At 40.1% G+C, this 11,485-nt stretch overlaps 1 long non-coding RNA gene across 1 annotated transcript in view; it reads right to left on the reverse strand.

Annotated features, from left to right (window-relative positions):
• Positions 1 to 3,456: 3,456 nt before the first annotated feature.
• The window catches only part of LOC116692693 (uncharacterized), a 16,537-nt gene continuing 8,508 nt past the window's right edge, over positions 3,457 to 11,485 (reverse strand). The window contains exon 3 of the long non-coding RNA XR_004332753.1: positions 3,457 to 3,521. This is a non-coding gene — a long non-coding RNA (uncharacterized LOC116692693). The remainder of the gene's footprint in view (positions 3,522 to 11,485) is intronic.

Below are 11,485 nucleotides of genomic sequence, written 5' to 3' on the forward strand. Positions count from 1 at the left end.
TGCAGGTGTCAGATGCCTTTACGCAGGTGTGTTTGGAGTTTTACGCTGCCAGAGGGCAGATATTTTTTTTAAAGAAATGCTCGTCAGGTGATTTTCAAACACATTTTTTTTTACTCACAAACTTCCTATCTGAAAAGGCCAATCATAAAAGGATTACAGGGTACAGGCATGTCCAAATATCCCCATCACCACCGTAGGCTCCTGGTGTCAGGCCACATTAGTGTCAGCGCCCCCCAATAAACACACCTGTCCCCCTGCATCAAGCTCCAGATCTAACCCCAGGCTTCCTGGGCCCAGGTCAGGCCACACCTGGTTTAACCTGTCCACAGATTTTGACTCTGTTTGGGTGAAGGAGACGGGGAAAGCTGCTGAAAAGTGGTATTGGACTCATTCATTGGCTGAGTCCCAATGTTTGATTCCATAATTTAGTATCCTTGAACTTCTGTCTGAAGGAATTAGGAGTGTTTAGTGGCTGCTCTTTAGACTTTTAGACTGTAGTTCATACTAAAAAAATACAATTAACTTTCTGAAGAGCAAGTCTTTAGAAAGGCAATCCACTAAATATCCATGTCTGATACGGGTTTTTTTAAATTTTGTATACAGAAAACACACAAAACAGTACAAATACATACCCCACCCTAGGATGCTGCACAACAACGTAAAACAGAGGTAACAAAAGAGAGTCATCTCAATGACTATGGTGTTGACAAGGCCTTTTTTAAGACTCAATAAAAGACAATATTACTGAAGCGCAAACCTGCATTATTCCATGTCTTTGACATGTACATAAAAATAACTTGTGCTATCTGTAGAACACACAAGTGAACCTACAGTGTATCAGTGTGTAAACACAGTTTTATCATCACCCCTCCTTTGTACCTGTCATTTCACTTTGAGACAGTGGATGAGTTCAGAGTTCAGGACAGGTCAAACACACAGAGCAGATCTGCTGATCTCTGGGCTACCCTGCAATACAATAACTGATAGGTTCCAGCTGCCCTCTGTCCTTTCTCACAGGTCCAATGCATCCCAGATGTCTCACGCTGACTGGCTGGACAGGCTCACAGCTGGCTAGGAGCTAGGCGAGAGAGAGAGAAGAGAGAGAGAGAGAGAGAGAAAAAAAGAGAGGGAGGGAAGAAAGAAAGAGAATTGCGGGTACCTGCCAAAACCTGAATAGCTCTGCTAGTCTGTCACACTGAATACTTTATGGTTTATTTGTGTCAACTCCGAACAAATAAAACACAAAACACAATAGTGCAAATAAGCAGCAGTCATTGTTGTATACAATCCAATGCCAAACATCTTTCATTAACAAAGTGTAAAGTGTGCACATTGTGTTTATTATGTAATCACTCTGTATTTTGAGATGTCAATGTCAATTTGTATTCATGTAGCACCTTTCATCACAATTAAACCCAAGGTGCTTTACGTTAAACATTGCATTTCACAGCAAAAAGATAAATAATTATGCAATAAACACAACAGGATAATCAACAAAAAAAAAAAACATACACACAAGTGTGATCATACAAATATGGACACACGCACACACACACAAACACACACACACAGACACAGACACAGACACACACACTACAACACAATACAAACACACACACACACACACACTAATTAAGCAAATGCCTGAGAAAATAAGGTTTTCAGTTTGTTTTTAAATGTGGACACAGTTGTGATGGACGTGGTCATCGAGCAGTTTGTTCCAGAGAGCAGGACCACAGAAACCGAAGGTCCCCTCACCTGAGTTAACAATCTGTCATGGATATTACCACACTGATGAACACGCTCAGGCATAAAAGCACAAACCAACTTTTGTTTCTTCCCCTGCCCATCACAGATGTTTTCCTCTATCTTTAATTAACTGTGTATTGCTTGTGTGTTTTGCTCTGCCTATACAGAAAGGAGAGGTAATTTAGTTTTAGGGATTGCTATCATTGTCCTTGGGAAAACATTCCATTAGTTGTCGCTGCCACATTGGCTCCAGCAAGCAGAAAAGAGACCGACCCAAGAGACAGTAGACCGCCTGATTCCAGAGTCAAATCACACTGACACTCCCTCCTCAACCCAGATGTGCCTCTCCTCTGTGTCGCATAAAAACTCCTGCAAATGCTGCACCACCTGCTTACACATACACACAAACACACACACAAACACACACACACACATACGCACACGCACGCAGGCTTTCAGTCAGTCTCTGTCCCATGTGCTTTTGTCTGGAACAATATATTAAATTGTGGAACACACCTTGATATTTTTTATTGATATTTTGGGGGTGATACCTAAAGCACATTTCATTGAATGTTTTGGATATGCTGTTGTTTTATTTATTACATCAGCCATAAGATAGTCAGACCTTTGTCTATTAGAGAAAGCAGTTGTGTGCACATTTATGTGTGTGCATGTGTGTGTCAAAACTAATACATATGGCCCTTAAAGCATGTGTGTTTGCCCATATTCTTAAGACCCAGTAAATACCTGCTCACAGATGCTCACTTTCACTTTTTTTTAAACTTTTTTACAGTCCTTTTACACAAGGGAGTAAGAATAACTCGTGTCAGACTCTGGTGTTCAGAAAATGTGCCTTTTGGCTCCAGAAGGAAACCATGAAAACAAAATACAAGATTTTCACTCTATCCCAAGTTTCTCCTGTTTGCAATCTAAACGTTTAGGTCTGTGATGGAGCTGTAAGAAGAGCAGCAGTGACCTAATGGGACTTGGAAACACTTTGATCCAGAGTCGGTGAAGCAAATCTTAAACGAGGAACACTCTCTCCCAGCTATTTACACCACAGGTTTTAAGGTTCCTCTGAGGTATTTTGATCACCACCGTTTTACAGCAATGCATACTTTACTCATATGTTTAGGCTCGACTAGAAGGTGGGGTTCACGTGAGTGTGACCATGTCTGTCCTCCTCCGGATTTCTCCTGGTCTTTTAACACAAGACATTTGATGTCAGAGGCCCTGTCAAACCAGATGGCCCTTTCATTACTTTTCCCAAATCAGCTTCAGGACCAGAGATGGCAACACATGGGAGCTGCTAACGATATGTTGACATAAATGTAACGAGGAGGAATGCATTTCTGCTGCCTCTTTTTCATATCTGAAACGGATTTGTTTATGGCCACATTAGAAAACATTTTGGAACTTTTTGGTGGCTACATTTATAGGAATCCAAGTAATTACAGCTATTCACTTTTCCTGTACTGGTGTAGAAATTGTTTTTTTAACAGTCAAATTAACGCAATTATAACAAGTTAACGTAAATTTGATTCATGCATGCACATTCTCCGTGGATTTTGGAATTCAGGAGGCAACGTTGTGGATGGCTAGCAGAAACAAACCTCCTTGAGCAGAAATAGATACAGAAAAGAGTCTTTTGACACAAGTTCAGTTTCAATGCCCTTCCTGATGGTACTCTCCACATGACTTAAGGTATTTGCATGTACTGTCGATGTGAATTGAGTTACCACCGGAGTACTTTGAGTCTCAAATACAACTTGCTGGCCAAGCATTGTGATGTAATGCACGAGGTCCATTGTTGAGCTGCTTAAAAAAATGGAATGTTTAGTTAACCTTTAGTAAGTATAAATTGGGACACTAGATAGTATAGACAGTATATCTAGACAGTATTTGTCATTGTTTCCGATTGTTTCAATAATAATAAACAATTGCATAAAGCAAGCATATTTGTCAGCTTCCATGTAGATAAGTACGGTGGCCGACAGGGGCAAACGCATTGCAACTTAAAAAAACACATGCAAATAGACAAACACAAGCAAATTAAAAAAACATCTATATCAATTTGACAACACATGCACAGCATTCAGCAAACACGCTGCAAATACACCATAACACAACTGAATACACAAGCGTGCTTCAAATACGGGACCGATGCAAAATGAAAAGCCCACTTACCACGAAAACAAATGCTACAGAAAAATGCTGCATCTAGTTTACACAACAGAAGGCGAGGTCATGTTAGACGGAGTTTGTATTTCGTTGTATTTGTTTTTGGGGTTTGTGTGCTTTTCATTTTGCATCGTTTTGGTTTTTGCAGCTTTCACTGACTGTAATCCCGGCAGCTGAACAGGGTTATTCAATTAAATTTTTGCAACCTTAACCAGGCCGGGCAGGCCTGTCTAGCTTAGATTTTCTTAACATGCTGAAGAAGCGTGCAATGTGCTTTAGCATAAGTCATACTCTGTGTACAAAGAGTGGTGTCTTATTTGTCTTTTACCCTTTCCAAAACCAAAAACACCAACAAATTGTAAGGGGAGCATTGTCAGCTCTAACATAAGCTGCAAATATTAACATGTCTGGCTACCTAATGCTTGTCACTAACCTAGCTCTGGGGAGCATAGTCCCTTGTGTCCTTATGTTTTTTCGCCCCACAGTTTTCCTTGGATTAGGGCGGCACCTACAGTAAATTATGGTTGCAGCTGTCGCCATGGTCCTGCTCCGTACCCTGCTACACCCTGCTGTGCCCTGCTACACCCTGCTATGCCCTGCTACACCCTGCTATGCCTTGCTCCCTCCTGCTATGCCCTGCAGTGCCCCGCTACGCCCTGTTACACCCTGTAACGCCCTGCAGTGCCCTGCTACGCCATGAACTACTATTTCTAGTCATAGTTTCATTATCTTTCTTCTGAAAATAATTGCCACTGTTCATCACACCCCCAACTAGCACCGTCAGACATGTGTACCAAGTGCCTGGGTCTGTCCGAGGTTTCTCCCTAAAAGGAAGTTTTTCCTCACCACTGTCGCTTGCTAAATGCTTGTTCTCGGGTGATTTAATGGAATTGCTGGGTCTTTGTAAATTATACAGTGTTGTCTAGACTTACTTTATCTGTAAAGTGTCTTGACGTAACTCTTTATGATTTGTTACTATAAATAAAATTGAATTGAAATTGAATTACCTTACCTTACTACTTATGGTAAGCTAGGTAGTGAGCTAACATTAAGCTACAAATTGAAACAGGGTTATGTTGAACTAAATAATGGTCTGATGATTCTGACTGGGTAATGGACTGGGTGTCATATTAGCAAATAACTGGTCTCAAATGAATGTGAGACAGCAGTCAACATAAAAGGACTGCTAATTGCAGTTGTGAGATGGTGTACCCATGATTGGCAGAGAGTTAGTGGGAACGTTTTGTTGTTCTTCCTGCTAGTTTGTGGAGCAGTATTAGTCAAGTTTAAGCAAGAGGCTAGGTGTAAGAGCAAACAGTAACAACAACAGTTTTGTGGTTTTGGCATTGGTTATCGCCCACAGTAGCCTGGGTACTGTTTGCTAATAAATTGCTAGCAAAACCACTCCAGATAACGTCTCCTAGCCTTCTTACAGAGGAACGCTACAGTATATACACCTTATGAGATAGGAGTTTATTGCACTCAGTGACAATATTTGTGGCTGTAATTTGTGGTGTGGTTAATTTATGTATTTTATCAGTGGTTTCTGTTGTTTTTCCCCTCTTACACAGAATCCATACCCGTTCTTTAAGTGATTTCTGTGGAAGAATAGATAATGATTCAGCAGAAAAGCTAAAAAACGTTTTCACAAAACAACCGGAAAGTACAAGGAAAGAAACACATGATGATCGACACTGATATCTCAAGTCAGAAACACCTCAGTGGCCTTATCAGTCGAGGCTAAAGAGAGGGAAACACAAACAGCGGGACAGAAGGGAGATGGAATGCAGAAGAACGTTTTGTGATGTACAGATTCCTGAGATCACATGTAGCTGTAGCAGCGAGTGCATGTGTGAAAGAGCTCTTTGTCTGCAGCCCAGGTTCTTGGGTTCAGCTAATCAAATGGATTAGAAACGGCTTTGAAAGTCCGCCCATCGGAATTGGCCATCCGCACAAAAACAAACACACTGCAGTGGCTGCAGCCTTCCACTTAGGTGCTTGCTTGTGTTTGTGCACAGGGACGTGCAGAGACAGTTTAGGCGGCAGGGGTTCAAGGGAAAAATAAAATAAAAGAGTTAATAAATTATTCACATGAAATTTAAACAAAACACTGAATGTATAAACTCAACTTCGACTACCTTACTAATTTATCTTATTTCCCTTACCCAATTGTATAATAGTTTCAATGAATACTCAACATGTTTTCTACGCTACTAGTTTCATGTTTATATTTAGAATGAGTGACTGCATCAAGGAGAGAGACATAGTTTCACCAAGAATTTGTTTATTTTGCATATGCTAATAACTCAACTTAATTCTTTTGGTGCTATTGGTATAAATAACACACTTAAAAAATCTCAACAAAAATCCTCACACTAAACTGAAAAAGGCTGTTGCTGCAATTTTGTTAATTTTACAGGAAAAAAAAACTGCATCAATAATGAAGATCAAACTAATGAAGTTACTGTTTAATGCAAAACTGTTGAGATTTTGGTCTATTTTGCTTCCATGTCTTCTTTTACTCTAATTGTAATACAACTTCCAAAATACATATTTAGATGGTATTTATTTTAGGCTGCATCTGTAGTTCTTCTGAATTTATCTACACATATTTATACCCAACATTTAAGGGGGTAAGACACTTAATTCATTAACTGGGGAAGTTTTGTGCTCATATGTTTTAGTTATTTTGCATATCCGGTTCACCTCCACTGCCTTGTCAAATGTATGCAAATTAGCACATAAATAGTTAACTCCTTATTTGCATATCAATGTGGCTATTGTGACATTATTAGACACAGATTGTACTGTTGCTGTTCACCTGGAGTGTCTCCATTAAGTACAGCATTGCAGAGGGAGAGAGAGAGATGGCTCGACAAAGTCTCATCCCCCGATCTACTATTTTGATTTTTTTATTAAATAAATACATTTGTTTGACAGGGGAGCTGTGTGCAAACAGGAATCTATTTGGGTTATATTCATTAATAAAACAATCAATGTATGTATCCAGAAAAAAAAAGGCACTTTCTCTCCATCAGAAAAAAGGACAGATGCTCAAGGCCCTTGTGATGTCTATGTGTGCACGTGCCTGTTTGTGCATGTGTGTGTGTCTGCATACCAGTGCACTGGACTGGATGACTCTTTGTGTTCTTGTCTGTGTGTGAGAGCTATAAACGGGGGGCCGTTTGTATACATGTTCAATCTCATGAGAGCAAATAAAGCAAACATGTGCTTCACATGCTGATCAGAAGCTGCCAGATTCATTTACATGTATGGAGAAGAAGAAGAAGAAGAAGAAGAAGAAGAAGAAGAAGAAGAAGAAGAAGAAGAAGAAGAAGAAGAATGTTTGGACTGATAATGACATTGTGCAGTTACCTTTCTGACCAGACAAACCAATGTGTTGTCTATATCGGTTTCTGGCATTTTAATAAGATCCAGATCTCATTATTCTCCATCCCTTCCGATGCTTTCAAGTGCAGCATCTGTTTGTAGTGTGATGTCAAATCTAATCAGTGGGTATTATACACAGCTAAATGATGTAGATTGAAATGCTTCAGGATGTTTTTGGAAAAGCTTCTGCTTCACCTTGATTAATTTGCATTTGAGACAAAACACTTGGGGCTTCTGTACCATTTCCAGACAAACCAGTAAGTACACACATTCTTACCCAGTATAGACTCAATCTCACAGCTATTGTTTCAGGCAACACTACTGTTAAACGTTTAGGTAAAAGCTGCAAAAAAAACATCACAAAATCTTGGAGGATTGCTGACACTATTTTATGAACCAAGAGGTCAGAATATTAAAGGAAAACAACTGGCTCATCAGTGAGGATGCAGATTGTAACACTGCTCCTGATCCCAAGGCTTGATTACTCAGCTCTCCCAAACTGGGAAACACGAGGACTTTCCACTCGATCTACTCCACGTGCTTGCGTGTGTTTTTATTTTCTTTCCACTGTGTTGAGTAGTTTCCACTGAGTGTTTGCAGGGCTCAACTTACACTCATGCTTCAGTCATGGAATTGCAGATGTCTTTGTCTCTTTTCTGTTCGTATTAAACTCTGTTGTGTTTTTACACACTGGGCATCCACAAATGTACATGTATACAAGCAAGCAAACACTCACACACACACACACACACACACACACACACAAACACACACAATTCAACGCCCTGAGCTCCCAGGTGGCCAGCTAACTGCCTGGAAATAAAAAAGTTGGGAAGCCTCATGAGACATTGAGAAGAGGAAAAATCAGCTTTTTCATCCAAGTAATGGACTGATACAGAACCACACCATCAAAACATAAATGGAGCTGAAAAGAAATAAAGATAATAAGCTAAAATTCACTCCTTTTGTCATCACCACCAATGAGAGCTGCAAAATCCTGTAACACAAAACCTTGCAGGCACCATAGGATGCAGTTTTCACATCTCACTTTCACTTCCTGTCAGTCCCCATATTATTGCATTAGGAAATGTAAACGTGTCACACTGCCTTTACCCCTGATCTTTCTTCTGTGTTAACTTGCCTGCATCTCTGGTCTGCAGATGTGAATATTTGTCGGCAGGGATTTATCTACACAGCAGGGCTAACCAGATAACTGGATCCAAAACTATTGTCTTTGCTTTGTGTCCTCGTTTAACCACAGTGTCCTTTCTGGAAACCATGTAAATCCTCTAGATTATTGCTGGAATTTATTATGATTATGCCAGGTTTTGTTTCAATAAGAGTAGATAGGAGGATAGGACTTGTGATAAAAGAAGGAGACAATGAGTGATCATATCATCTTAGGTCCTCTAAATGGAAAATGTGCCTCACTCCCTCCAGATGTCTGTAATGACGAACTAACTCAATTTTAAAAAAGGACAATATCCTCTCTGTCTCCAGGACCAGCTCTGTCCTCTATAAAGGAGAATGAAACTGATGACTTAAGCTCCTGTTCTTGGCTTAAATGGACAATTCAGCATCAACAGAGATCATACACCAATTCCTCTCATAGACACACATTTAGCAATTCTGGTACACGTGAGCACATTACAGTGCACAATGACACATGTTGAGAACAGAGAAGCAAGTAAAAAAAGAGAGATGTGAAACAGCTAGACAGCACTCATTAGATGTCTGAAACACAGTGGCATGAACACCACTCATACGCACACATGCAACAACACACACTTGCTGTACACACACAAGCATGAACTCAATGCAAGACAGTTAGTGGTGGGCTTTCAGGGCATTGGATGCCAGATAGGACATTCTGCTGTAATTGAGGTAATCTGTTGAGGCATTCAAAGATACTGATGCAGCACTGTGGGTTAGAATCCAAAGAGAAAGCAATGAAGTATTACAAAGGCTGTCACTCTTGAGCTAATTCAGTTGTATTCTCCATGGAGCTTCTTCATGAGCTTCATATCATTTTCTCATTCATCCCACACTGTATCCATCATCTCCCTTTGTTTTTTTTTCCACACTTGGATCCAGTGCCAAAGGTTTTGGTTACCACTGGCTTGTCTTCAGTCACCGCTATCACAGATCTCACTAATCCTGTGGCTGTTCTGAACCCTGTCTCCTCTGCTACCAATTCTACCAGGAAATATGTTCCCCATCTCTCTGGCTGTCCCAGTGGCTCCCAGGGCCTTGTTGTGTCCAGCTGGCATGGTTTAGGCAACTGGGACAGCTGGGATCCTTGACCACCCGGATTACAGCAACCCACTTACCATCACCAACAGCCCATCAAGACATGGAGAGTTCCATTTCAAACCTCACAGAAATCTCTCCAAGTTCCCAGCCATCACTTCAATTGTTCTTTCATGGTTGGACACAAAACAGAGCTCTTCTCAAATCCTTGACTTTCTTTAAGTACTCCCTCCTGTAAGTGAGTGGTTTGGATGTATCACTAATTTGACTGTTAAACCTCATACCTGGCCAAAGATGAGAGAAGTGTCCTCCTTGATATCCACAGTGTGAGAATGTAGTAACACAGCTTTGGCATCTAGACTATGTATCCTCTGTGGATGTGCTCTCCTTAGCGTGCAGTGTGATTATAGTGTGGCTGTGGATCTGAGTTGAAAACAGGTAAAGGCTTTAAGCAGTAATACACTATTCCAAATACAAGAAGCATGCGGCATGGAAAAAAAATGTCATCTATCGACACTGATGGCCTCCAAAACTTGAATCTGGGATATAGCACTCCCCAGTGAACCATCTCTGTATGAGTTGTGTTGGTGTAAAGTCAGTGCTGGAGTTTGGAATTGGAAATGTGTATTGCCCTTTTCAAACACCGCTATCTTCATTTATATGTTATTGCTTTTTGACTTTCAAACATTGGTTCTGTGAATGACAGGGCTGTTATCCGTAAAGCTACAACGCTCACGCAATATTTGTCATCTAACACAAAATAGTTAGAAAAAAATTGAATAAAGGAAGAAGAGCGTTCTCAGTTCTCTCACAGTCTGCAACAGTGATACATTTTAAAACTTATTTTGCAGCCAAATTAAGGACCATCATGAGCACGCTTGTCACTACATAATACTCTAATACATTTTATCACTAATTATATTATTATCAAATTCCCATTGGTTCAGGCTCACATGCTGTTTAAATATTTAGCTGGATTTTATACTGTTGAAAATGCAACAAGGGAGACGAAAGGCCTAACCCTAAACACTAAAGGTCAATGCCTAACGTCACCATCTGCCTAACCACTCAGGTGCTATTCAGGGCGGGTCTTGACAAGAAAAGTAGTGGGATTGATAATTACACCTCAAGGCTCTGTTCAATTTCCATTGAGGTGTTCTCTGATTGGCTGCTATGTATATGTATCTAATCAATGACACATGAAGTCTAAATCAAATAAATATTCTGCATTCTCATTAACTTGCATTGTTGATCCTGATTAAACACATTCATTCAGCTACTAAATGGACCTTTCAGTCTCAATTTTTGAAGCCAAAACAGACGAAAAGTGGGTAAATATTTATTTTTATTTTGAACATCTACAATTCCATGATAACTGGGCGAACTTCATCTGCTGAGGAAGATTGCGTGATATGACTGAAAGTTCCAGTAAAGCTACAGCTTTGTCAACTTATTTTATTTGTGCACACAAGTCACAATTGAATGAGATGACGAGACATATTTCTCTCTTTGAAGGAACCTTGTGCGTGCTGTAGCCTTACCATTTCATAAGTTTTCAGTTCCAACTTGAGCTGTGTTCAAAATGGACATGTCCAAATTAGTTGCCATTGGCACTTTACCTGAAAAGTGACTCAGGGGGTTTATTCAAACATGAGGCAGACATAAAATTTCCTGAACATTTGTGTAATGGAGAGCATGTCTGAAATGGTAAAGTTTGGCTTCTCTCCACAGGTCATTGATAGTGTCTAGTAAATCTTCCACATGTAACCATCAAACTACATCTAAAGCACACAGAGAATGTTCCAATCCCATCATCTACCAAGAGCCTGGCTCTGGTTCTTCCTAAAAGTTTTTTTTTCTCGCTGAAGCACATGGTTGCATTAGTTGGAATTAGAATTGTTGGAACTTTATAAAT

The sequence above is a fragment of the Etheostoma spectabile genome, chromosome 7 (genome assembly GCF_008692095.1).
Source record: "Etheostoma spectabile isolate EspeVRDwgs_2016 chromosome 7, UIUC_Espe_1.0, whole genome shotgun sequence".
In the NCBI taxonomy this organism is placed as follows: Eukaryota; Metazoa; Chordata; class Actinopteri; order Perciformes; family Percidae; genus Etheostoma; species Etheostoma spectabile.